Raw genomic sequence first — 15,827 nt, 5'->3', positions numbered from 1 at the left:
CTGAATCCCTCAAGTTAGAATAAAGTATGCGCAAGTAGTTTCAGCACTAACTGAATTTTAATGTTATAGTCTTTGAAAATCAATTGTTAATACAGAGCTACTACCAATCATATGAATACTTTAATTGCCAGAACACTCTATTTCCCAAATGCCTCTTAAAGATGATGTTAGTAATAAAATGCTCCTTAGAAGTTTTGTGGCTGGGCACCATGGCTCACATCTGTAATTCCAGCACTTTGGGAGGCTGAGGCAGAAGGATGGCTTGAGTCCAAGAGTTTGAGACCAGTCTGGGCAACAACACAGGGAGACCCCCATCTCTACAAAACTTGAAAAATCAGCCAGGCATGGTGGCACATGCATCCATGATCCCAGCTCCTCGGTAGGCTGAGGTGAGAAGATTGCTTGACCCCAGGAGATGGGGGCTGCAGTGAGCCATGACTGTGCCACTGCACTCCAGCCTGGGAAACAGAGTAAGATTCTGTCTCAGAAACAAAACAAAACAAAACAAAAAGGTTAGTAGTTGATACTCCACTAAAATATCTCTTTTTCCACCATCATTTTAGTGTATTTCTTGAGATGCTGCTTTTAATTGAGATTATCACTCTTCTTATACTACAATATATAATATATAGGATTCTTCTTTGATTAGTCATAGAAGTTACCAGAGCCTTTTATAAAGCTCCTGATTGCAAAGATTCCACTAGTATTAAATATCAAGCACACCAAAGTTTGGTTCACAGACATGCACAAAAGAGTAAGCAAACTAATTACTTTTACTATCCTAAAATAACAAAGAACAAAACAAATAGATTTTCCTTTGGTTTACCCTTGGTATCCTAACTCTCTGTTTTGACTAAATCCTTCAGCACATTAAAAGTAAAGACAAAGTTTGGAGCTAAGAGATGATGAGATTAAATCAAAGATGTTTTTTCTCCCTAAGACCTCCTTTGAAAACAATGTTAAATTATTCTTGTTCTGAGAATGAAGACTAACTATCAAATAGATAAAAGCTATTTTGTTCTTGTGTGTACATCTGTGAGGTTTGGAAGTGCTAGCAGTGGTAAGATAGGACAAAGACAAGAGGTTTTATGGTAGGGTGATACCCAGCAACATACAATCTTAAGCTCCAAGGCTGCGTGCGGTTGCGTGCGGTTGCTCATGCCTGTAATCCCAGCACTTTGGGAGGTTGAGGTGGGCAGATTACAAGGTCAGTCGTTCCAGACCAGCCTGACCAACATGGTGAAAACCTGTGCCTACTAAAAATACAAAAATTAGCCCGGCGTGGCAGCATGCACCTGTAATCTCAGCTATTCAGGAGGCTGAGGCAGGAGAATTGCTTGAACCTGGGAGGCGGGGGCTACAGTGAGCCAAGATTGCACCACTGCACTCTAGCCTGGGTGACAGAGTGAGACTCAGTCTCAAAAAAAAAACAAACTCTGAATTATGATTCTCTCATTTTGCATTGTGTGTGCATATCAATTTTGACAGTTGCTCTGAATAATTGTCTTACAGGACTTAAATTTTACACTAACTACAGGTGTATTCATTTCCTACTACTGCTATAACAAGTTACCACAAACTTAGTAGCTTAAAATAACTGTTATGAACTGAACGTATCTCCCCAAAGTTCATATTTTAAAACCCTAATCCTCAGTGTGATGGTATTTGAAGATATGCCTTTGGGAGGCAATTAGGTCATGAGGGTAGAGCTCTCCTGAGGGAATTAGTACCTGTATGAGAAAAGACAGTGACCCTTCTTCCTCTCTTCCTACCATTCAAGATACAAAGAGAAGACAGCCATCTGCAAACCAGAAAGTGGGCCCTTGTCAGACTTGGACCCTTATCAGGTACCTTGATCTTGAACTTCTCAGACTCCAGAACTATGAGAAATAAACATTATACCCAACCTATGATATTCGTGTTACAGCAGCCCAAACTAAGACAATAACACATACTTACTCTCTTAAAGTTATGGAGGTTATACATTTTAAACCAGTTTCATTGGGTTAAAGTCAAGGTGTCAGCAAGACTTATTCCTTCTGGAGGCTCTGAGGAAGAATCTACTTCCTTATCTTTTTTCAACTTCTAGTGGCTTCCTGTATTATTTAACTTCTGACCCCTTTCCCCATTATCAAATTGCATCATTCCAACCTCTGCTTCTATTAACGTCACATGGCCTTCTCCCTCTCTCTTTCTCTCTACCTCAAACATTCCTCTTAAAGACTATTGTGATTACACTGGGTCCACAGTGATGATCCAGGATAATCCCCATCATCTTAAGTTCCTTAATTTAATCACACCCACAAAGTCACTTTTGTAATATAAGGTAACAGTCACAGGTTCAAAAGGTTAGGGTATGGATATATTTGGGTACCATTATTCAGCCTATGACACTAGGCTAGGGGTGTCCGGCCTAACTGATGAGGCTCTATGGAAATGAGCAGGACTTTCCCATATGCTTAGCTCTAAAGTCCTATCAACGACACCTACATAGCCCTGAGTGTGTTAGTGTCAGAGTTTGGCACAGGCATTTTCTATCTTTAGGTTTCATTGCAATACATAATAGCATAAGAGGAACTGTGCAGAAAAAATAAGGCATATTTGAGCCCACATGAAACTTGGGTCAGACAGAATATTTTATAATATAGTAAAATAACTGTAAAGTACAGGTCAGAGACAGAATGTCATTTTACAGGTGTTTTAATCACAACATCTACTAAAGAAAGAACCAAGTCTTAGGAGAAAAATGAGGTGTAGCTCTGATGATTATGATGATGATTATTATTATTATTATTATTGAGACAGAGTCTTGCTCTGTCACCAGGCTGGAGTACAGTGGAGTAACCTCAGCTCACTGCAACCTCTGCCTCTGGGGTTCACACTATTCTCCTGCCTCAGCCTCCCAAGTAGCTGGACTACAGGCGCACACCGTTACGCCTGGCTAATTTTTATATTTTTTGTAGAGATGGGGTTTCACCATATTGGCCAGGATGGTCTTGATCTTTTGACCTCATGATCAAATTACAGGAATTACAGGTGTGAGCCACCATACCCAGCTATTAATTTTTTTTGAAATGGAGACTCACTATGTCGCCCAGGCTGGAGTGCAGTGGTGGGATCTCAGCTCACTGCAACTTCCGCTTCCCAGGTTCCAGTAATTCTCCTGCCTCAGCCTCCCCACTAGCTGGGATTACAGATGTGCACCACTATGCCCGGCTAATTTTTGTATTTTTAGTAGAGACAGGGTTTCACTATGTTGGTCAGTCTGGTCTGAAACCCCTAACCTCAGGTGATCCACCCACCTTGGCCTCCTAAAGTGCTGAGATAACAAAACAGAGCCACCATGCCAGGCTAGCTCTGATTATTTTAAGGATTAAATGAGACAATTATGTAAGCACTGTTACCACAAACTTAGTGGCTTAAAATAACTGTTATGGGCCAGGTGCAGTGGCTCATGCCTGTAATCCCAGCACTTTGGGAGGCCGAGGCGGGCGGATCACTAGGTCAAGAGATAGAGACCATCCTGGCCAACAAGGTAAAACCATGTCTCTATTAAAAACTACAAAAACTAGCTGGGGTGGTGGCGTGCGCCTGTAGTCCCAGCTACTCGGGAGGCTGAGGCAGGAGAATTGCTTGAACCCGGGAGGCGGAGGTTGCAGAGAGCCAAGATGGCGCCACTGCACTCCAGCCTGGCACCTGGTGACAGAGCAAGACTCTGTCTCAAAAACAAAAACAAAAAAAACACACAAAAAAACTGTTATAAACTGAATGTATCTCCCCAAAATTCATATTTTAAAACCCAAGCATAGTACCTAATTAACACTTAGTAAATGCTCAAAAAAGTTAATTATGATTTCTTCCAATACTCTGACATTAAAAAAAATTTTCTTTCTCTTAGATTGCAATGATGAATCTACATATAGTTCATTCCTTGTCAGAAAAGCACTTGCATTTCTATCCCCAAAGAGGGTGCTGACACTGAGCTAAAGGAAATCTCAGAAGACAACCTCTCCCAGCAGACCACCAGCACCATCTTTGACATGGTTTTCTTTCTGAGGATGACCTCTTTTTCCTGGGTTAAAGTTGAGTAGCCGGGCATTAGCTGCTAGTTGGAAAAGTGCTGAGTGGCTGATGTATGCTGTCAGTATTATTCTCGAGGCCAGCGGGGGAATGTCCGCATGGCTTCTTCCTTTCCATTTGCATTTGGCAAAGACTTACATTGTGATGCTTAGGAAGGTGGGAAGTAATGAAAATGCATAGTTCTTTCCAGCCATATCACACACGCACTTAATATGCCATCTTCCCAATAGTGTGCTGCACTAGTAGAAACAACAATGAAAATGACAGAGACCAGGCATGGTAGTTTAAGCCTGTAATCCCAGCACTTTGGGAGGTTGAGGTGGGAGAATCACTTACTCCAGGACCCTGTCTCTAAAAAAAAAATTAAAAATCAGCTGAGTGTGGTGGCATATGCCTGTAGTCCCAGCTACTTGGGAGGCTAAGGTGGAATTATCATTTGAGGTCGAGACTGCAGTGAACTGTGATTGTACCATTGCACTCCAACCTGTGTGACAGAGCAAGATATCACGAAAGAAAGACAGAAAGAGAGAAAGAGAGAAAGAGAGAAAGAGGAAGGAAGGAAGAAGGGAGGGAGGGAAGGAGGGAAAAAAGGGCCAAAAAGGAAATGATAAAATGAAACCATCATCTGAAGGAAAGTCTAGTCATTGCAGACAAATTTAAGAATTAGTCTATCTGTTCCCTACTCTCCCACTAATCTATAGAAAGTTAAATGGCACCTTTTCCCCATCTGTAAAAATAAAAAATAAAAAGGAGCAATAATTATTAAATAAAAATGGCATAAAATGGACATCTATATCAACAAACATGTAAATAATACATAATTTACTTTAAGGAATCTTTGCTCTGACCTGACACAATTTATGTTCATCACTGAGCTTGATGGACTTGACTTTCTCCTTCTCCCCTCCCAATTATGAACCCCAAAAAGTCTCTTGTCCTCTTTTTTGAGACAGGGTCTCACTTTGTTACCTATGCTGGAATGTAATGGTGCAATTATGGCTCACTGAAGCTCGAACCCCTGGGCTCACATGATCCTCCTACCTCAGCCTCCCAAGTAGCTAGGACTTACAGACATGTACCACCATACCCAGCTAATTTCTTTTTCTTTTGGTACAAAGTCTTACTATGTTGCGCAGACTGGTCTCAAACACCTGGCTTTAAGTCTTTTGTCCTTATTATCAACAGTCACTTGTTAAAATCTTGTGAAAGGTCTGGTGCAGTGGTTCAAGCCTATAATCCCACCACTCAGGGAAGCCAAGGCAGAAGGACCACTTGAGAACAGAAGTTTGAAACCAGCCTGGGCAACACAGTGAGACCCCACCTCTACAAAAACTTTAAAAAATCAGCCTGGCATGGCAGTGTGCATCTTTAGTCCCAGCTACTGAAAAGGCTGAGGATAGCTTGAGCCCAAGAGTTCAAGGCTGCTGCTGCTGTGAGCTATGATCGCTCCAGCTTGGGTGACAGATCAAGACCAGTCTTTGAAAAAAAAAAAAAAAAAGTTATGACATTTTCCAGCAAAGGCAGGAAAAGGCAAATACCTCACCAGTTAGAATCATCCATTGTACTTGTTCTAAAATCCTTTTCTATTCTCTCAGAAGTCATTTCTATTTCCCTATCTCTCTGGCAGTCAAGTCCGTTTAGTAACTCCTGGTTAGCCTCCAGGGCATTACTTCTCTCTCTTGCTTTCAATGCTATTTGTTTCTTATGTGAGATACAATATAGGCAGAATAAGTTGTGTGGGGTTTTTTTAAAAACCCCTATGTAACATGCTCCTAAAGTATTTCACAAATGAGTCTAGCCTTGTTAAAATGTTTTTCTCCTCTAAATAGTATTGAGGAAAACATCTAAGTACACACATCTTAAAAAGCAATAATTACAGAGTAGATCACAAAACCTAAAACTTGGTCTTCTTAGTGAAAATAATGATTCCCTATTATCTGAACAACTAGCACTTGCAGATGATCAATACAAATATTCTGGTTAAGGGTTAGATGAAGATAGCTACAGAGCTAGGAAAAAGATGGGGACATCGGGTCATAAAAATACTAAAGAATTTTAAAGGTGAAGATTAGTGTTCCCTCTTCAAGATTATCAATCAGTAGAGGGTTGAGGTAAGATAAACCACCTCTGCATAAATTATTATCCTTTCAGAGACTGATTATCCTATTAAATAGGTTAAGTAACCCAAACTCAGACAGAGAAGGATTAATCATAAGCAGGGGAAGAGTCATACATACATATATATTATACATGTATATTATATACACATACATATTTCATATATATATGAAAATGTCAAAGTTCAGAGTTTAAGGAGGGAAAATTAATAAATAACAAATTTAGAAGGAAAAGGTAAGCAGGACAATATTTATTATGCCAGTTTAAAGACTAAAACCTATTAATATTTCCTGCCCAAGGCTTCAAAATTGTTCTCACTCTCCTGCAATCTTCCAGCCTCAGACAATGAGATTATACATACACATACAATCATCGACTGAGACAATTGGGTTACATATACCACTTTTATACTTCCTCTAGGGCTTTCTAGCATTGCTTGAAATCTAATAGGAACAGAATATTATGGAGGAAAATGAGTCTGTACAGTCCACTTCAGACTTAATTTCATGCAAAGTATTTAAAATACTCCCATAATTTACTTGAATATCTATGCCTACTCTATAATAAGGAGAATGAGTAGCTTATGTATCAATAAAGAAACAGAAAAACAACTGGTGTCCCCAGGGCTGACCTTTAGTGGAGTCAACAAACTGCATAGCAAGTCATTACTATTTCTCTGGCCCTGCATGGTCAATATCACATTGAATAAATTTTCTCTAATATATATTACAAAACATCAGGCATATAAACCTGGTTTCTTAAATAAAATTGCCACTACAGCCTATAGAATGTAGCCTGATATTCAAGGTCAGCCCCACACACCCCCATACATAGTCCCAATTTTTTCCTATCATATCTCTCAGTACTTGCTTATAAAAACTCTCCACTCCAGCCAGCCTAGTATACTCCCCATTCCCCTACATATTCTCATTTCTCTTATATCAGGCCATCTGGAAAGTAAATGGAATGTCATCCCCAATAGCCAAAGCTGAAACCATTTGAACAACAAAATAAAATACTATTGGCTTATAACAAAAATAAAAACAAAAAACCTATGAGTTCATACTGATCTAAATATATGATTAAATAAATAAAAGAATAGACTAATCTCTAAATTAGAATAATTCCCAATAATTTATGTAAATACTCTATCCTCAAAGAAGTAGAATATAATTCCCCATTCCTTAAGTGTGAGCTGCACACAGTGAATTACTTTTAAAGAGTACAGTATGAAAAGGGGGAAAAGACAGTAACTTCACACTAACTGGATGATGACTATCATCTATAGTGATTAGTCATTTTGATATTATATACTCTTGATATAATATGATAAAAATAGTACTTAACCTGTGTGATCTATTAACCCTCTGACAATATGTCAGAAGGAGGATCATCTGCTTTGGAGGATCTTAATTCATCAAGCCATGATGATGCTGATGGCTGAGTGTCAAGGAACAAAGGACATCAATGATTACCAGGAGAGTAGCATCTACAGTGTAGATACACTGGACAAAGGGGTGATTCACATCCTGGTCAGGATGGCGCTGGATGGAATGAGATTTCACCCTGCTACTGAGATCAGCATGAGATTTAAAACTTACAAACTGTTTATTTCTGGTATTTTCTATTCGATATCTTAGAACTGTGATGTACTGTGGGTAACTGAAAATGCAGAAAGCAAAAGTGTGACTAAGGGGACTATTGTATTTGAAATAGAGGAAACTGGTTATACAAGTGATTAAAGAGCTAAAATGCAAATTGAGGCATCCTGAGATAAGCAAAATCAGGAAGCCACTGCAATGCCACCCCATAACCTGGAAGGCCAAGAAAATAGGCAGTGTTACTAGAGCGTGGAACTACAGCTGGAGTCAAGAGGAAGCCTGTGGCTTCCTAAGAGTTGTTTCCTAAGGCAGAGAGGAATTGAGAGAAATAAAAGGGCTTCTTCCTTCTTCTTGACTTTTAGCCTCCCACTTCCATTCGAAAGCCAAGGAAGTGAAGCCTGCAGAGTATCTACTGTCCTGTAACACAGGCCAAGCAAGGAAAAGGTGGGAAATAAATCTAGTCAATCAGGTCTACACAATAAGCTACCACTTTAAGAGTATTTCTAGCTTGATGTACAGTTAGATCTGGGCAGAGCCAGCAGATTGATTAGATCTTTTTATTTGGAATTTTCAAAATGTTTTTTATAAGCACTTTCTGTGGTGAACATGGATACTCATTCTCATTTTATAAATGGAAGGTTGAAATAGGGAGAGCTGTTTGTATGAAATCTCAAAGGTCAATGACAGAGGTGGGGAAAGGATGAGTATCTGTTTTATTTGAAGCATTATTTTCTGTTGTTTCATTTTTTTATCCATTTTAATTATGCACAGGTCACTGAAAGAGTTAAAACTAAAACTGGAAGCATAGTACCTTGTCCAATTAAACTACCAAACTTAGCTTTGTAATAGAGTGGTTTGATTGTTTCCTGTAAGGCCAAGATTTGCTCTGAGTAAAGCTATAGGTCCACACATTCCAACAAAGAAACAAAAAATTCAAACAGAGGAATTAACATTTTATAGTTTCTGCTAATGTTATGTCACTTTGGAGGCAGGCAGCCCAGACTCAAATGAAAACATAGCAGAGTAGTCAAGTAGAAAAAAGAAACAAACATTTAACAATTTTAAGAATATGTCTTATCTTTTTGAGAATCTTATGTCATCTTAAAGGGTATTATATTGTCAAAAGGCGCCTAGAAAGACCCAAGGAAACACCACAGCCTCTTACTCTACATCTTGTGTTTCTGAATCAATTAGATTCTGCCTGTTTCTGTGATACTCTGAGAACCCAGGAAGTTTAGAAGTTTAGTTTGGATTCAAACAGCAAGTATTAGACTACTGTTCTTATCTGCAGCCACCCTGCTTTCTGATCTCCTGGAGATCCAGGGCAGCAGGATACAGGGGAATTTGATTGTTCCAAGGACGCTGGGACACTGTAAATTCATGGTAGAGCTTTGAAAGGTTATTAAATTCCTAGGGTGATAAACCAGGGGTGGGAAGTAACAGTGGTAGTAGCAAGAATAATGCCTAGGAAGATAGGGAGCATGTTTTATGCTTCCAAAATGCTCTTCTTGAGGTAATATGTATCTATGTCTGAAAGAATTTTAAATGAAATTAACAATGATTACAGCTTGTTATAGTCAAGATTGTAGGACATAAGATTAATATACAAAAGCTAATTGCTTCCCTATGTACTAGCAATTAACAAGCGGAACTTGAAATTAAAAAATTTAAAACACAATACCATTTTTATTAGCATCTAAAAAATGAAGTACTTAAATATAAATCTAATGAAATATATATTATACAACACCTATAAGAAAACTATAAAACTCTGATGAAATAAGAAGTAAATAGAGAAATATTTCATGTTCAGGGATAGCAAAACTGTATTGTGAAGATGTCAGTTTTTCCAAACTTGATCTATAGATTCAAAGCAATCTCAGTAAAAATTCTGGAGAGTTATTTTGTGGATATTGACAAACTAATTCTAAAGTTTATATGGAGAAGCAAAAGACTCAGAATAACAAAAATAATATTGAAGGAAAAAACAAAGTTGAATGACTGACACTACTTGACTTCAAAGACTTACTATAAAGCTACAGTAATCAAGACAGTGTGGTATTGCTGAATGAATAAACAATTAGATCAATGGAATAGAACAGAAAATCCAGAAAGAGACCTACATAAATTGTCAAAAGACTTTTCGCAAAGAAGTAAGTGCAATACACTGAAGAAAAGATAGTCTTTTTCAGAAATAGCGCTGCAACAACTGAACATCCACATGTAAAAAAAATGAATATAGACACAGAACTTCATTAAAATTAACTCAAAATGGATTGCAAACCTAAATGTAAAATGCAAAACTATAATACTATTAAAAGACAATGTAGGAGAAAATCTAGATAATCTTGGGTTTGGCAATGGCTTTTAAGATATGACACCAAACTCACAATCCATGAAAGAAAGAATTGATAAGCTGGACTTTATAAAAATTAAGATGTTCGGCTCTATGAAAGACTTATCAAGAGAATGAGAAAATATTTGCAAAAGACATATCTGATAAGGGATTATTATCCAAAGCATACAAATAACTCTTAAAATTCAACAATAAGGCCAGGCATGGTGACTCACACCTATAATGCCAGCACTTTGGGAGGCTAAGGCAGGAGAATTGCTTGCGCCCAAGAGTTTGAGTCCAGCCTGGGAAACATAGTGAGACCTCATCCCTACAAAAAACTTAAAAATTAGCTGCCTGGAAGTGCATGCACCACCATGCCTGTAGTCCTGGCTACCTGAGAGGCTGAGGCAGAGGGGGTTACTTGAGCCCAAGAGTCCCAGGGTTCAGTGAACTTCAGCCTGAGTGACAGAGCGAGACTGCCTCAAAAACAAAAACAAACAAAAAAGATTCAACATTAAGAAAGCAAACAATTCAATTTTAACATGGGCCAAAGACCTTAACAAAAACCTCACCAGTGAAGACATACAGATAGCAAGTAAGCATTTAAAGAGATGCTCCACATTGTAGATTATCAGGGAAAAATAAATTAAAGCAACAATGAGATACCACTATAAGCCTATTAGAATTGCCAAAGTCCATTCTAAGGAAAACACCCAATACTGACAATGATGTGGAGCAACAGGAATTCTCATTCATTGCTGATGAGAATGCAAAATGATATAGCCACTTTGTGATACAGTTTGGCAGCTTCTTATAAAATCAAACATAGGCCAGATGTGGTGGCTCACGCCTGTAATCCCAGCACTTTGGGAGGCCGAGGCAGGTGGATCATGAGGTCAGGAGTTAGAGACTAGCCTGACCAACATGGTGAAACCCCATCTCTACTAAAAACACAAAAATCAGCCAGGTGTGCTGGCATGTGCATGTAAGCCCAGCTACTCGGGAGGCTGAGGCAGGAGAATCGCTTGAACCCAGGAGGTGGAGGTTACAGTGAGACAAGATTGTGCCACTGCATTTCAGCCTGGGTGACAGAGCAAGACTCCATCTCAAAAAAAGCAAACAAAAAAAACCCAAACATAATCTGATCCAGAAATCAGGCTCATTGGTATTTACCCAAACAAGTTAAAAACTTACTTATGGTACACAAAAAAACCTGCACGTGGATGTTTATGGCAGCTTTATTCATAATTGCCAAAACCTGGAAGCAACCAAGATGTCCTTCAGTAGGTGAATGGATAAATAAACAATGGCATATCCAGATAATTGAATAGTATTCGGTACTAAAAATAAATAAGCTACCACGAGATAAAAAGACATGGAATAAACTTAATGAATATTATTAAGTGAGAGAGGCCAATCTAAAAAGGCTACCAACTGTATGATTCCAATTATATGACAGTATGGAAAAAGTAAAACAATATAGACAGATAAATATTTTGTTTTGTTTTTGAGATGGAGTCTCCCTCTGTCACCAGGCTGGAGTGCAGTGGTGCCATCCTGGCTCACTGCAACCTCCAACTCCGTGGTTCAAATGATTCTCCTGCCTCAACCTCCCAAATAGCTGGGATTACAGGCATGTGCCATCATGCCTGGCTAATTTTTGTATTTTAAGTAGAGATGGGGTTTTGCCATGTTAGCCAGGATGGTCTCCATCTCCTGACCTCATAATCCACGAGCCTCAGCCTCCCAAAGTCCTGGGATTACAGGCATGAGCCACTGTGCCCGGTGGACAGATAAAAGATTAATGGTTGTCAGCAGTTAAAGGAGAGGGAGGAATGAACAGCACTGAGGATTTTTAGTGCAGTGAGAATACTCTGTATGATACTATAATGATAGATACATGTCATTATATATTTACCCAAACCTATAGAATGTCCAACACCAAGAAAGAACCCCAATGTAAACTATAGACTTTCAGTGATAATAATGTGTCGATGTAGGTTCATCAATTGAAACAAATGTATCACTCTGGTCTGGAAGGTTGATGATGGGGGAAGCTATGCATGGATGGAGGCAAGGGCTATATGGCTATATGGGAAATCTCTGTATCTTCCTCTCAATTTTGCTTTGAACCTATAACTGCTTTAAAAAAATGTCTATTTTTTAAAATAAAATTAACAGTAGTATTGCAACCCCAAGCCATAAGGCTGATCTGGTATAATTAGAGCTGTTACTCCAAATTTAATCTTCTCAAAATACTGTACTCAGAACACAAGGTTAACAGAGAAAAATGATGATGAAACTTAACAAGGAGATATGAACAAGGTTTATGCCTTTCAAGATATTTTTCAATTTAACTTCAGAACCAATAAACAATGCAAATTCTATAGAATTTCAGCTACATAGATAGAAGTACCAATCCTGCTGGGTGCAAGCATTCATTCAAATTAAATTAGAGTGAAGCATACAGGTTTTCCATCTTATTATGTACAGATGTGGATTAATTTTATTTCATCCAGCCAAGTGTAATTTTTTATCAATGTCATTATTTCTGTTTTTATACAATTCATCCAACTGTAAATCAATTGTTTTAACAAGCAGTTTATTTCCTCAGTTAAACTTAAACCCGAAGTAAAACTGCCTCTGAACTCAAAAGACTTATTAATAGAAGTCCTCTGAAATGGTATAAAATCATCAATGCTTCATAATCTTTTTTTCCCCTGAGGAACTTCCTAAAATGAGTAACAGCCGAATCTGCATTTGCAAACAGGAAATTCTGCAAGCCATACTGAGACCAAAGCTTAGTTATTAGGTCACTTGTTTAAAAATATTTTAGGACATGCATTATTTCACTATTACAATATTGGCTAAAAGAGCTTTAATATGCAAGAGAGGATGTAAGATGCTTAGCTGATCCAAATGCCAGTCTATGGATTTGAAAGACGAAAGATCACATCACTAGAAGGTTGACAGAAGTGACACTTTGCAAAGTGCCAATGATTTATGCCAATGTCTTGCTTGATGATACTGTTATAGACAGTACTGTCATTAGAAAGTCCCTGATGACTTCCTTCTACATTTATGGTGCACAAATTATAGGTGAGCCCAAAGATCGAACCCTCCCTGCCTTTTAGATTTCAATGACCATGTTATTTCTCACTTAGGTTCATTATTGCATGTGCCCTCCTTCTTTCTGTTTCTTACCTTGTCTATAACAGAGCAATGAGAAGGTAAGGAATGAAATTTATCCTTCCAAAAAATTAAGTTATAAACACATTCCCTGGAAATTCCCACAATCAAAAAGTGAAAGGGATGTTTTTCAAGTCTCAAAAGTCTTTCACAATCTGCTCTTACTATGGAAAAAGAAAAAACACTAAATGCAGTTTTTAAAGAGCATATTTGAAAGTAAAGCTCCAGAGTAAACTGTCAGGATTACTATGGATTGACTTTTCCATCACCATGTGGTGACCTGAGCATTTTCAAAACAACTCCTAAGAGAACAAAGAGAAGACGAAGAACTTAATTTTAAAATTTTCTGCTAAATATCTGCCTTATATGTAAATATTTGTTCTGTTCAAGTTTTTAAAAATAAAGTAGTTCCCTTATCCAAGGGGGATATGTTCCAAGACCCCCAGTGGATGCCTGAAACTGCAGATAGTTCTGAACCCAATGTATACTATATTTTTTCTTATACATACATACATACCTATAACAAAGTTTAATTTATAAATTAAACACAGTAAGAGATTAACAATAACTAATAATAAAAATAGAAGAATTATAACAATATGCACTACTACTCTTGCATTTTTAGGGCCATTATTAAGTAAAATAGGGTTAGCTGAGCACACGCACTACAATACACAACAGTCTATCTGACAGCCTAGATGGCTACTAAGTGACTAACAGGCAGGTAGTGGATACAGCATGGATATGCTGGACAAAGGGCAGAAGGGCATCAGGTTTCATCACACTACTCAGAATGGTAAACAATTTAACATGACTTATTTGGGAGTTTTCTATTTAATATTTTCTGACCATGGCTGACCTTAGGTAACTGAAACCACAGAAAGTAAAACTGTAGGTAAGGGGGACTACTGTACTCTGAAGGTGATTTTTAAATTTTATTATCCCAATATTGTATTTATAGAAACCAATAATTGTATCTTGTACTTGGAAAAAAATTCCAACTTTTGTGAACTATCTTCAACTTACTGAAGTGAAGTTGAGATGAAAGGAACTAGCTGTTATTTTTTTTTTCCATTTATTTATTTTATTGCATTTTAGGTTTTGGGGTACATGTAAAGAACACGCAAGATTGTTGCATAGGTACACACGTGGCAGTGTGATTTGCTGCCGTCCTCCCCATCACCTACATCTGGCATCTCTCCCCTTGCTATCTCTCCCCAACTCCCCACCCCCCACCATCCCTCCCCTATTTCCTCCCAACAGACCCCAGTGTGTAGTGCTCCCCTCCCTGTGTCCATGTGTTCTCATTGTTCAACACCCGCCTATGAGTGAGAACATGCGGTGTTTGATCTGCTCTTCTGTCAGTTTGCTGAGAATGATGGTTTCCAGGTTCATCCATGTCCCTACAAAGGACACAAATTCATCGTTTTTGATGGCTGTTATTTCTTTTTAACAAAAATTACAATAGTCTTTAACCTTTTTCTGAAAAAATCTCAGACAAGCCCAGAAACATTTTATGTGTGCTTAATTTGCTTGAAATAACTACTTTTAGTTTCTTCATATCTTTACTTAATAAGAAAATAAATAACTTTGAAAGTCCAGTGTGAAAAGAGATTGGCCCAAAATATTTAATTGCAACTCTATTACTACTTAGATTTTATAATGATGGTTATGGTCTTTCCTTAGTGTGTTATTAAATACAGAATGATACCAATTAAAGTTCAAACAATAAAATAAAAATGTACAGGCCAAATTTTTCCAAATGAAAATCATCTAAGATGAAATTTGTTTTGAAAACGAAAATGTATAAAACAAGAGCTACTTTAATTTTTTCAAATCGAAAAGATGAAATAGGTCAAGCTAAGATAACCACATGACAGCATTAAATCAAAAGTTGCTATCAAGCTAAGCAACCACATTGACAATTAAAATACACATTACATTACCTTCTGTTTACTGGAGGCAACAGAAGCTAAAAGAAAGGAAGCAAAGAAAAAAAAAGCTTCAGTCAAACAGACTGGGATTTAAGGAAAGCTCCATTCTCCATTAAGGATAGTAGCCCGGTGGAAACCTAAGACAACTATCCAAGCTGACTGATTGGCTGTACATATCACAGGTAGACCAGTATGCTGCAAGGATGATGGGAATGGGGGCAAACATTAAATGGTTGCCCCAAAATAAATGTTATTAAAATATTTAAGTTTTATTTTATTTTATTTTTAAAATGGAGTCTCACTCTGTCTCCCAGGTTGGAGTGCAGCGGCATGATCTCTGCTCACTACAAGCTTTCTCCTGAGTTCAAGTGATTCTCCTGGCTCAGCCTCCCCAGCAGCTGGGATTAGAGGCATACGCCACCACGCCCAGCCTCCCCAGCAGCTGGGATTAGAGGCATACGCCACCACGCCCAGCCTCCCCAGCAGCTGGGATTAGAGGCATACGCCACCATGCCCAGCAGTGTGTGTGTGTGTGTGTGTGTGTGTGTGTGTGTGTGTGTGTGTGTG

The sequence above is a fragment of the Sapajus apella genome, unplaced genomic scaffold, assembly GCF_009761245.1.
Source record: "Sapajus apella isolate SASKATOON/1434 unplaced genomic scaffold, GSC_monkey_1.0 scaffold19, whole genome shotgun sequence".
Taxonomy (NCBI): Eukaryota; Metazoa; Chordata; class Mammalia; order Primates; family Cebidae; genus Sapajus; species Sapajus apella.
Note: the sequence above shows the minus strand (reverse complement) of the source record.